We start from the raw sequence: 11,610 nt of genomic DNA, 5'->3' as shown, positions 1-11,610 counted from the left end.
TTTCAGAACTTTGATTCAGGGATAGTCAACCCTATTCCAGCCCATGCAAACTTTGAGCTTAAACCAATGATGTTCCAAATGTTGCAGACAATTGGACATTTTGGAGGGCAGGAACATGAGGATCCACATGATCATCTGAAATCATTCATTCAAATTGCAAATGCATTTCGATTACCTGGTATAACAGACGATGCTCTGAGACTAACACTTTTTCCATTTTCTTTGAAGGACCAAGCTAGAGCATGGCTCAATGCATTTCCACCGGAATCCATCACCACATGGGGGTCGTTAGTGGAGAAGTTCTTAACAAAATTCTTTCCACCTACTCGCCACGCTGATATCAGAGAGGAGATCATCTCCTTTAGACAATATGATCGTGAACCTGTTCACGAGGCGTGGGAGAGATTTAAAGAACTAATCAGGAAATGTCCGAACCATGGCTTGCCGGCATGCATCCAGATAGAACATTTCTTTAGAGGCTTAGATCATCCTACTAAGATGATGCTAAACAATGCTGCCAACGGAGCCTTTACAAAGAAGACATTCAACGAGATAGTTGACATCCTAAATGACTTAGCTTCACATAACGAACTATGGTGTTCACAAAGATCTAGGGCAGCACCAAAGAAGCAAGATCCAGCTGGAGTTTTGGCTCTGGACATTGCGACCTCGATGCAAAAAGAGATGGTTACAATGAACCAGAGGCTGAAAGAGATGGCATTGGGAATAAAAAATCCGTTAGCCACGCCGATACAACCTGTGCAGTCGGATTATTGCACTCCTGCCCCTGTTTGCCAAGTCAACGATCTCATTTGTTCATTTTGCAGTGAAAACCATATCTATGATAATTGTCCACATAACCCTGCTTCCGTTTTTTATGTAGGACATGGGAACAATAGGAACTTTAACCCATATTCGAACACCTACAACCCAGGTTGGAGGCACCACCCTAATTTCTCATGGGGAGGTCAAGGAGGTTCGAGCGGTTTTAATCAAGGGCAGAGCCAGCAGAACAAGCAGCCCTATGTTCCACCTACACAACAGTACATCCCACCACCGCAACAGCAGTACAATCAGAGAACACAGACTCCACCAGTTCAAAATAACAACTCAAATCTTGAGAATATGATGAAGGAGTACATGGCCCGAACCGACGCAGTGATACAATCCCAAGCGGCATCAATGAGGAATTTTGAGACCCAATTGGGACAACTTGCCAATGAATTGAAGAATAGACCACAAGGTTCTTTTCCAGGCCATACTGAATTACCAAGACGAGAAGGGAAAGAACAGTGCAAAGCTGTCACCCTCAGGAGTGGACTGGCATATGATGGACCAACAATGCCAACAACAGATGTACAGATTCCGTCCACTGAACCAATTGTAAAGATACCAGAAGATTCAACAACACCAGAAAAAGAAAATATTAGAAAAGGTAATGAGGACACCCCGAGTGTTCCTCCACAGGTACAGCCTTCTTTTACCCCTACTCCCCCGTTTCCACAAAGATTAGTTAAGAAAAATAATGATTCCCAGTTTAGAAAATTTTTAGATATTTTAAAACAACTGCATATAAATATACCATTAGTAGATGCTCTAGAACAGATGCCAAATTATGCTAAGTGTTTGAAAGATATAGTTTCTAGGAAGAAAAAAATAAGAGAGCATGAACTGGTAGGCATGACAAAATGTAGTAGTGAAGCTGTAGGCAGCCCGCTACCCATGAAATGTAATGATCCTGGCAGTTTTACCATTCCATGTTCCATAGGAGGAAAAAACTTAGGTAGGGCATTATGTGATCTAGGCGCTAGCATTAATCTTATGCCATTATCAGTTTTCAAATCTTTAGGCATAGGAGAAGCTAGACCTACTACGGTTACCCTCCAACTAGCAGATAGATCTATCATAAGACCTGAGGGAAAGATAGAAGATGTTTTAGTCCAGGTGGACAAATTCATTTTCCCTGCGGACTTTATCATTCTAGATTGTGAGGCAGACTTAGACGTTCCCATTATTTTGGGAAGACCATTTCTAGCCACTGGGGATACAGTTTTTAATGTGAGGAAGGGAGAAATTACAATGAGGGTAAATAATGAAGAAGTTAAATTTAACGTTCTAGATGCCATGAAATTACCAGGAGACTTTGAAGAGTGCTCTGCTATAAATAGCTTGAATCCTATTATGTTTGATGAGTTTTATGACTCGTTAGTTACAGAGATTGAAGAAGAGCTTGATAAGATAGCAGAAGGACCAGAAGATGTGGCTAATCCTATTGAAAAAATACAAAAAAAAGAATGCAAGTCGTTACTTCCGTCCATAGTGGAACCACCCACGTTGGAGCAGAAGCCATTGCCGTCGCATTTGAAATATGCATATCTAGGGGATAACGACACTTTACCAGTTATTATAGCTTCCAATTTATCACCTACTAATGAATATTCTTTATTGCAGATTTTGGAGAAGCACAAAAAGGCCATTGGATGGACGATAGCAGATATCCGAGGGATAAGCCCGGCCTTTTGCATGCACAAAATTTTATTGGAAGAAGATGCTAAGAACTCTATTGAGAGTCAAAGGCGGTTGAACCCGAAGATGAAAGAGGTTGTAAGGAAAGAAATTCTTAAATGGCTTGACGCCGGTGTTATATACCCAATATCCGACAGCAGCTGGGTAAGCCCAGTACAGTGTGTACCAAAGAAAGGGGGTATAACAGTGGTGGCCAACGAGGAGAATGAGCTCATCTCAACCCGAACTGTGAGCGGGTGGAGAGTTTGCATTGATTATCGCAAACTCAACAAGGTAACAAAGAAAGACCATTTTCCTCTCCCGTTTATTGACCAGATGCTCGACCGTCTGGCAGGTAAGGATTTCTATTGTTTTTTAGATGGATATTCGGGTTATAATCAAATTACTATTGCTCCAGAAGACCAAGAGAAGACAACATTTACGTGTCCGTATGGTACGTTCGCTTTTAGGCGAATGCCCTTTGGACTATGCAATGCACCCGCGACTTTTCAGAGGTGTATGATGGCCATCTTCTCTGACATGGTAGAAAATATTCTAGAAGTTTTTATGGATGACTTTTCTGTTTTTGGAAATTCTTTCGACGCTTGTTTAGTTAATTTGGAGAGAGTATTGGAGAGATGTGAACAAACAAACCTAGTCCTAAATTGGGAGAAGTGTCATTTCATGGTACAAGAGGGTATTGTTTTGGGTCACAAAATTTCCAAGCAAGGAATAGAGGTAGACCACGCTAAGATAGACATCATTTCAAAGCTACCTCCTCCTACAAATGTCAAAGGGATTAGAAGTTTTTTAGGGCATGGGGGATTTTACCGCCGCTTTATAAAAAGACTTTGCTAAAATTTCTAAACCCTTGTGTCAATTGTTAGAACATGATAGACCATTTGTTTTTGATGATGACTGTTTAAAATCATTTGAAATGTTGAAAGTTGTTCTAAGTTCAGCTCCTATAATTATCGAACCTAATTGGGATTTACCTTTTGAGCTCATGTGTGATGCTAGTGATTATGCAATAGGAGCTATGTTAGGACAACGTAAAAACAAGATCTTGCATCCTGTGTATTATGCTAGTAAGACTCTGACCGGTGCACAACTCAATTACACTACTACTGAAAAGGAACTGTTAGCAGTTGTGTTCGCCTTTGATAAGTTTAGGTCTTACTTGATAGGCACAAAAGTCATTGTTTTTACTGACCATTCTGCTTTAAAATATTTATTTGCTAAAAAAGATGCTAAACCACGTTTGATACGGTGGATTTTGTTACTTCAAGAGTTTGATATTGAAGTTAGGGACAGGAAGGGTACTGAAAACCAAGTTGCTGATCACCTGTCTAGATTGGAATCCCCGCTCTGTGATGATGGAACTGTTATACGTGAACAGTTTATTGACGAGCAACTCTTGCGAGTTGATTCAGTTCCGTGGTATGCCGATATAGCAAATTATTTGGTAAGTCGAATAGTTCCTTATGAGTTCAACAAGCAACAGGTAAAGAAATTTCTAAATGAAGTTCGATGTTATCGTTGGGATGAGCCTTTTCTATATAAGCTAGGACCTGACAATATCTTACGCAGGTGTGTCGCAGAAGAAGAGCACGAGGCGATATTAGACGCTTGTCATATGTCTCCATATGGAGGACATTTTGCAGGACACAAAACCGCAGCCAAAGTTTTGCAAAGTGGGTTCTTTTGGCCCACTCTGTTCAAAGATGCACATAAGTTTGCCCAGGTTTGTGACAAATGCCAACGGACAGGTAATATATCTAAACGCCACGAAATGCCTCAAACCCCGATCCTGGAGATTGAAATATTTGATGTGTGGGGTATAGATTTTATGGGTCCATTTCCATCTTCTAATGGTAAGCTTTATATATTGTTAGCAGTAGATTATGTTTCGAAATGGATAGAAGCCATTGCAACTGCTACCAATGATTCCAAAGTTGTTATTCGTTTTCTGCAAAAGCACATTTTTACGCGTTATGGAACCCCGCGTTGTCTGATAAGCGATGGGGGGGCTCATTTTGTGAATAGGTCTATGCAAAAGTTGCTGACTAAATACAATGTGCGTCATAGGGTTGCAACAGCATATCATCCTCAGTCGAATGGGTTAGCCGAAATATCTAATAGGGAGATAAAAAAACATTTTAGAAAAAACTTTAAATCTTAACCGTAGGGATTGGTCTTTTAAGCTTGATGATTCACTTTGGGCATATAGGACAGCATTTAAGACTCCCCTCGGCATGTCCCCCTATAGGCTAATCTTTGGAAAAGCATGTCATTTGCCTCTTGAGCTAGAATATAAAGCATTTTGGGCTACTAAGAAATTAAATTTTGATTTGTTGGCTACAGGTGAAGCGAGGAAGTTACAATTGTTGGAATTAGAAGAACACAGGCACTTTTCTTATGAGAATGCTAAGTTGTTTAAGGAAAAAACTAAACAGTGGCATGATAGGCGTCTTCGGCCGAACAATCTTCAAGAAGGTGATCTGGTTCTGTTATTCAACTCTAGGTTGAAACTTTTCTCTGGAAAACTTAAGTCTAGATGGTCTGGTCCCTTTCAAATTTTTAAAGTCTACCCATATGGGGCAGTGGATCTAGTTGACTCTAAGGGAAATGTTTTTAAAGTAAATGGGCAGAGACTTAAGCCGTATTTTGGAGAACCAGTGGATAGAGGAAAAACCTCTATTCAACTTTCAGGTCAATAAATTTTTGCGAAAAATGTTTTTTCCTTCTTATCCGTTTTTGAAAGAACAAAAGTAAAGGAAGGAAGTCTTTGTATCTTGTATTTTCTCTTTGTTTCATTATAAAGTTTTTCTTATTAAGATAATGTTTTTGAAAACGTTGAAAAAAAAAGAAAAAAAGAAAAAAAAAGAAAGAAAAAAAACGTTGAAAAAAAAAGAATTACGCAGGCGCCTGGCGCCTGCTCTTTGCGAAAATAAATCACGCAGGCGCCTGGCGCCTGCCCTGTTTTTCCAGCATTTCGAAAACTCTCAGGTTCGAGAAGTCGTGCAACATATCTACAACTTAAGGGCTTCATTGGATTTTGCGGTTTTACCTTCATGGCCTCCAGCGCTAGCTGCTATCCTTGGTCATCCATCTCCCAGTATTGACACTGATCCTTGTCCATGTGTTAGAAAGCTGATTAAAGTTGCTAAGTTTTGCTTGAGGACAAGCAAAAAGTTAAGTTTGGGGGTGTGATTACGCTTGTTTACATGCGTAAAAAGAAGGTTTTAGATGCTGTTTTTACTATGTTTCAGCTTTGTTTCGGATTTTTCTCGATCGTTTGAGTTCCAATTCATGCAAAATTCATATATTATGGTTTGTGGTTGGCTTATATTGTATTTATGACATTTTAGGACCATTTGGGAGTGCAAATTAATCAAAAGAAGCAAAAAGACGGAAAAACTTACATGGGAGGCGCCACGCGCCTGCGTGCCTGCAGAAAAACAGTTTTTCTTCCAACTTTGCCCTTAATGAAACGCATCTTCCAATGCGTTTTGGTGGTTCCAACCGATGCATACGTGTAGAAGAAGTGTTCCACTATCAGTTTGAGCACGATTTGGTCAGTCAAAAGAGTTGGAAATGGGTGATTCACCATCGTTTTAGGACCTACCTAACCAATTCTGCACAGCTATAAATTCCAGCAACTTCTCCACCAAAATCATCAAGCCTTGCTTCCTTCTCTTGATCATTTTTAGTATTTCTTTGTTGCTTTCTAAGTACTTTTGAGTTGTTTTCATTAGTTGCTTTTGGTTTTTAAATCCCGAGTACTTTACATTCTTTTATTGAGCTTTGTTTTGTTTCCATTTGTACTTAGTTATTTTCTACTTATTCAAATATATAAAAATCTAGCACTTTGCTTATTCTCTCTTTGCCTTTACTTTATTTTTAGTTAAGAGAGTTGTGTTTTTGGAGGAAAGAGCACGTGACACTCCCCCTTGCTTGAAAGAGAAGGGCGAAGCTCTCAATCCCGATAAAAACTCTCCGTTAGTTAACTTTTGTTTTTCACACATGCATTCCACATTCAACCATTTTACTTGCTGTATTTTCTTCAATATGTCTTTCTAAATTCCCGTCTCTAGCCCGGTTATGGATAGTTAGCCTTTTATGTCTAAAAAGGGTTGCTAAGAAGTAGTGTTTTTACTTTCCATTCATTGCTCAACATGTTTTCCCACAAAGTTAGGATTTAGAGAAGGCCACTGTAAGTCTTAACAAGTTAATACTGAAAAGGTTGCTTATTTGCATTGTTGAGTGGTTAAACCAAGGAGAGGAGCGCCTTAGACATAAGGGTTCCGCTTAAGTAGCCTAGACATAGGACCTTAACCCGAGGTTGCGACTATTTCCATCCTAAAACTAAGATATATCTCATAATAGACATATTAGGGAATGTCTTAGGACTTTGAACTTGCTTAGACATAAGTAAAGTGAGAAGCGTAGTCGTTAGTTTCTAAAGTAAAATGCATATTATCCTTAGCATGTCCTTGATTCTTTGTTGGCTAACTTGAAGTAAATCGGGCTAGGTTTTATTATTATAAGTCCAAATCCCAAATCCAAAACCATTATTTGTGACCACTTCCCATTTTACAAGAATCACTCATTTCAACATTCACTATTCTTTAAAACTTCAGAATTTGGAAATTATTAGAAGTCCTTGAGGATCGATACTTGGATACTCCATCCATTTTATATTACTCTGACAGGTGTGCACTTGCATCTATATAATTGTTACCACGCTTAGTGCGTGCGTTCAGCATAAACATCTCAGTCAAGCGTGGGCTGCTCGGAGGTGGGCCTTGTGTTTCTCACCCTCCTTCTTCAGAATCTCGGCCTTGGCTTCCACCTCGGCCCTCAGGATATCCACCTCGGAGCCAGCCTTCAGTAGCTCGCCCTTCATTGTGGTGGCAGCCTCTAAGGCAGCAGAGGAGTTCTCCTTCTCCTTTCCTGCTAAAGCCTCCCTTCCATCCAGTTCGACCTTGATCATAACCGCTGAATGAATGGAAGCAATGAACGCCTGCAAAGACCAAACACACGATAGTTAGACCGAGCTATAAGTTGTAAAAGTAAAAGCAAACATAAAAGCAGGTCTTACCTCTACCGCGTGGTCGATGGTCCTTTGTATTACAGACCCAGGGTCACTTACAAACTTGGACGCCCTTTTAAGGCAGCGGTCCAAGCACGCAGCCGAGATGCGGGACACTTGGTCCTTCACCCCGGAGCTCGACGGTTCCATTTTGAACCGTATCTTCACGTCGGACGTTCCCCCCATCCGAGCTTCGGGATCGTCCACCAAATCAGCATGGCTCGTGGGCAGGGTCCCACGAGTTCCGACCTCCGAGGAGGAGGTGGTCTTCTTCTTCTTCCTTATCCTCTTCAAAGGAGACTCTCCCCTCACCTCGTTCAGGGGAGATATGTCCAGTGCCTCGGACTCGTCCCTTGGCCGCTTTTCCCCGAGTGATCCCCAGTTAAGTCCAGCTCGATCACGGGAGTGGGGACCTCAGAGGATGGACCAGCGTTGCCTTGGGCTGCAGGACGAGCCACAGCAGGGGTTGCAGGCTCCGTACCCTCAACGGACTTAAGGGCGTGAGCACGGCTCTTGAACTTGCGCTTCACGCTGCCTGTGAACCCGCACACCATCGCTGCAAGGCAGTTAAAGCAAGATGTCAGAAATAGAAGTTGCAATATAAATTCGAAGCGAGACCGAGCTCGAGTTACCAAGTTCGGAGTTTGGCCTTGAAACTTCGATTGGACGAACTAAAGGGTTGTAATCCAACAACCCAGAGTCGAGGAGCAGCTTGTCAGTTACTAGAGTGCCGATCTTCCTGCCCTTCGAAAAGCGATCCTTGTAAAACTTAAGGGTATCAAAGGATGCTTGGGTGAGTTCGGGAATTGGCCTGATTGATACTGTACAAGGCAAAAGAAGGATCGAGTTAGATGTGAGAAATAAAAAGTCAAGAAGGATTAGAGCTACATAAAAAAAAAGAAGCAGCAAGCAGGAACGACTCCATACCTAAGTTCCCAAACCTAGCAGGAACGTCAAAGAAAGAATGACCTGACTCGTCCTTTGCCAGCCATTCCCCAGAGGCAAAGAACCACTTCCCTACCCATCCTTTGATGGAGGTCGGCCCTTTGACTATACCACCTGCGCCTTTCCTTGCGCACATATAGTACCGACCCGGCTTCTTGGCTATCCTCTTCGCCTCGAAGCATCCAAAGAGCTGGTCAACATTCAGCAGCTCGGCCTCGTCTTCGTCCCGAGCTCTCAACTAGAAAAGGATGGCCAAAGCAAAAATGACACCCCATCCGTTGGGGGCCACTTGAGCGGGAGCCAACCCAATTCGATTGAGGAACTCCTGGGCAAAAGGGTGAAGGAGAAGTCTGAGGCCGTACTCAAACATTTTTAAATAAAGAGTGACCCATCCCTCTGGAGGATTGTCAGCTCTTTCCCTTTCCTCCGGAATCCTAAGGAGGATGTCGTTTGGAATTTTAAACCCCCTACGGAGGGGTCCGAGATAGTGTTTGGGCATTTTTGAAGGGTATTCCAAACCTTGGCCCGAGGCGGAAGCATCACTATCTTCCCCATCATCAGAAAACCTAAAATTCTTTATCTCGTCCAGTTCGGACTCTATCCTACGAGCTAAGTCCTCCCCAGAGTCACTTGGTCTGGGGGGCGAACTGCTAATAGTCTGACTTGCGCTACCTAAACTATCACTACTGGAGGGGGAAGACATGAAGACCACCATATTCAAAATAAAGATTAAAATAGGGAGAGGGACTAACCTACGAAGGGTTCGAGCTGGATTCAGATCGAACTCCAGAAATTCAGGGAACGTAAGGTTTGACCTGAAGTCTCGGAACTATTTATAGCTAATCGGAAAAACCTCTATGCCGTACATGTGTAATGAATGAATGGCCAGGATCATCTCGAAATTCGTAACGACGGAATACTTAAGTACTCCGACAACCTGGCAGATCGAAACATCTTCCACAACGGTCATATTCTCCCTACGAATTAGAAGTCGCCACGTGTCCAAAATTGACTCAGATCAACTTCTTTACCAGGTCGAGTCGAACCTGACAGAGAGAGGGCCAATGTTTGGGGGTAAAAATACCTTGGACACGTGGAGGACGCTTATTGGTGTTCAAGGGTTAAAATATCCCAGGTCCACCTCGAACCTGCCGAGGAGGTCGGGTTCGCCCATTGGAAAAAGGCTAAGTAAACATGCCGAAGTTCGACCTGATTGGGGTTCGATCTTCTCGGAACCCGACAGATCCGACATGAGGAAAAAAACATGTAACCGTCGGACGTGAGTACTGTCGGATCCACCACCTATAAATAGAGGGCCTCATTTCACGCTCAGGTATTGAATCTCACCTCAAGCTAAATATTGAGTCCGACCTATACTGACTTGAGCGTCGGAGTGTTTACCCTCTTGTGCAGGTCCACTCTTGAGTTCAGGTCGAGCCGGAGACCGGGTTCGAGCTTGATTCGTAAAACAGTGTTGTGCAGACCTTTGCATAAACAAGTCGATAAGTCTATTCTGACTAAGGGGGGTATGTATGTGGGAAAGGGCTATCTAAATGATGGCATGTTCAAATTGAATGTACTGGCACAAGTTCCCAAGAACAACAATAATAATAACAACTATTCTGCTTATATTGTTGAGTTGTGTGATGTATGGCATTCTAGGCTAGGGCATGTCAATTATCATTCTTTACAAAGAATGGTAATTGTAGGACTATTGCCTAATTTTAACATTGATAATAGACACAAATGTGAAGTTTATGTTGAATCAAAGTTTTCTAGAAAGTCATTTTCATATGTGGAAAGAAGTAATGAGTTACTTGATTTAATCAACAGTGATGTATGTGATTTGAAAAATACTCCCACAAGAGGTGGTAAGAGATACTTTGTCACATTCATTAATGATTGCAGTAAATATTGCTATGTATATTTATTACATAGTAAATATGAGACCTTAGATATTTTCAAAACATATAAGGCATAAGTTGAAAATCAACTTGAGAGAAAAATAAAAGTGCTTAGATCAGATAGAGGTGGTGAATATGAATCATCATCACTTTCTGAATTTTGTTAAGTTAATGGTATAATCCATCAAACTACAGCACCTTGTACACCACAACAAAATGGTGTAGCTGAAAGAAATAACCGAACTTTGAAGGACATGGTTAATTGCATGTTAAATAGTTTATGTTTACCCCATAATTTGTGGGGGGAGGCTTTGCTTACAGCAAATTTTATCTTAAATAAAATTCCACATAAGAAGACTAATAAGTCACCTTATGAAGTGTGGAAAAAGAAGTTACCCTCATATAAAATACTCAAAATGTGGGGGTGTTTGGCAAAGGTACAAGTTCCTTTACCAAAAAGGACAAAACTTGGACCTAAAACAGTTGATTGTGTCTTTATAGGCTATGCCATGCATAGTGCTGCTTATAGATTCTTGGTGATTAAATCAGAAATACCTGATATTAATAACAATACTATTATGGAATCTATTGAAGTTGAATTCTTTGAGGATATATTTCCTTTTAAAGAAGAAAGACCGAAAGGTAATGGTACCAAAAGAAATCATGAGGCTAGCTCTTCAAAAAGTCAAAACGATCAAGAAACTGAGATCGAGCCTAGAAGAAGCAAAAGAGCTAAGAAAGCTACTTCCTTTGGACATGATTTCATAACATATATGATAGATGGGGAGCCTCAAAATTTTCAAGAAGCTGTGTCATCTTCAGATGCACCTTATTGGAGAGAAGCTATCAATAGTGAGATAGAATCCATTTTGCAAAACAATACCTGGGTATTGGTTGATTTACCTCCTAGGAGTAAATCAATTGGACGTAAATGGATTTTCAAAAGAAAGATAAAGGCTGATGGCACTATTGATAAATATAAAGCTCGTTTAGTAGCTAAAAACTATCGTCAGAAAGAAGGGCTAGATTTCTTTAATACCTATTCTCCAGTGACAAGGATTACATCTATAAGGATGTTAATTGCTATAGCAGCTTTACAAAATTTGGAAATACACCAAATGGTTGTAAAAACTGCATTTTTAAATGGAGATTTAGATGAAG

The 11,610-nt window shown here is 41.0% G+C and overlaps 1 non-coding gene across 1 annotated transcript; it reads right to left on the bottom strand.

The window, feature by feature from the left end:
* Positions 1-336: 336 nt before the first annotated feature.
* On the bottom strand, positions 337-443 carry LOC148210823 (small nucleolar RNA R71). Its single transcript, XR_015792026.1, has one exon. It is a non-coding gene; the product is annotated as a small nucleolar RNA R71 (small nucleolar RNA).
* Positions 444-11,610: the final 11,167 nt, after the last annotated feature.

Source organism: Momordica charantia (genome assembly GCF_013281855.1).
Source record: "Momordica charantia cultivar OHB3-1 chromosome 6 unlocalized genomic scaffold, Mcharantia_2.0 BLBB01000006.1, whole genome shotgun sequence".
NCBI classification, from domain to species: Eukaryota; Viridiplantae; Streptophyta; class Magnoliopsida; order Cucurbitales; family Cucurbitaceae; genus Momordica; species Momordica charantia.
Note: the sequence above shows the minus strand (reverse complement) of the source record. Positions and strands in the feature narration are given on the sequence as shown.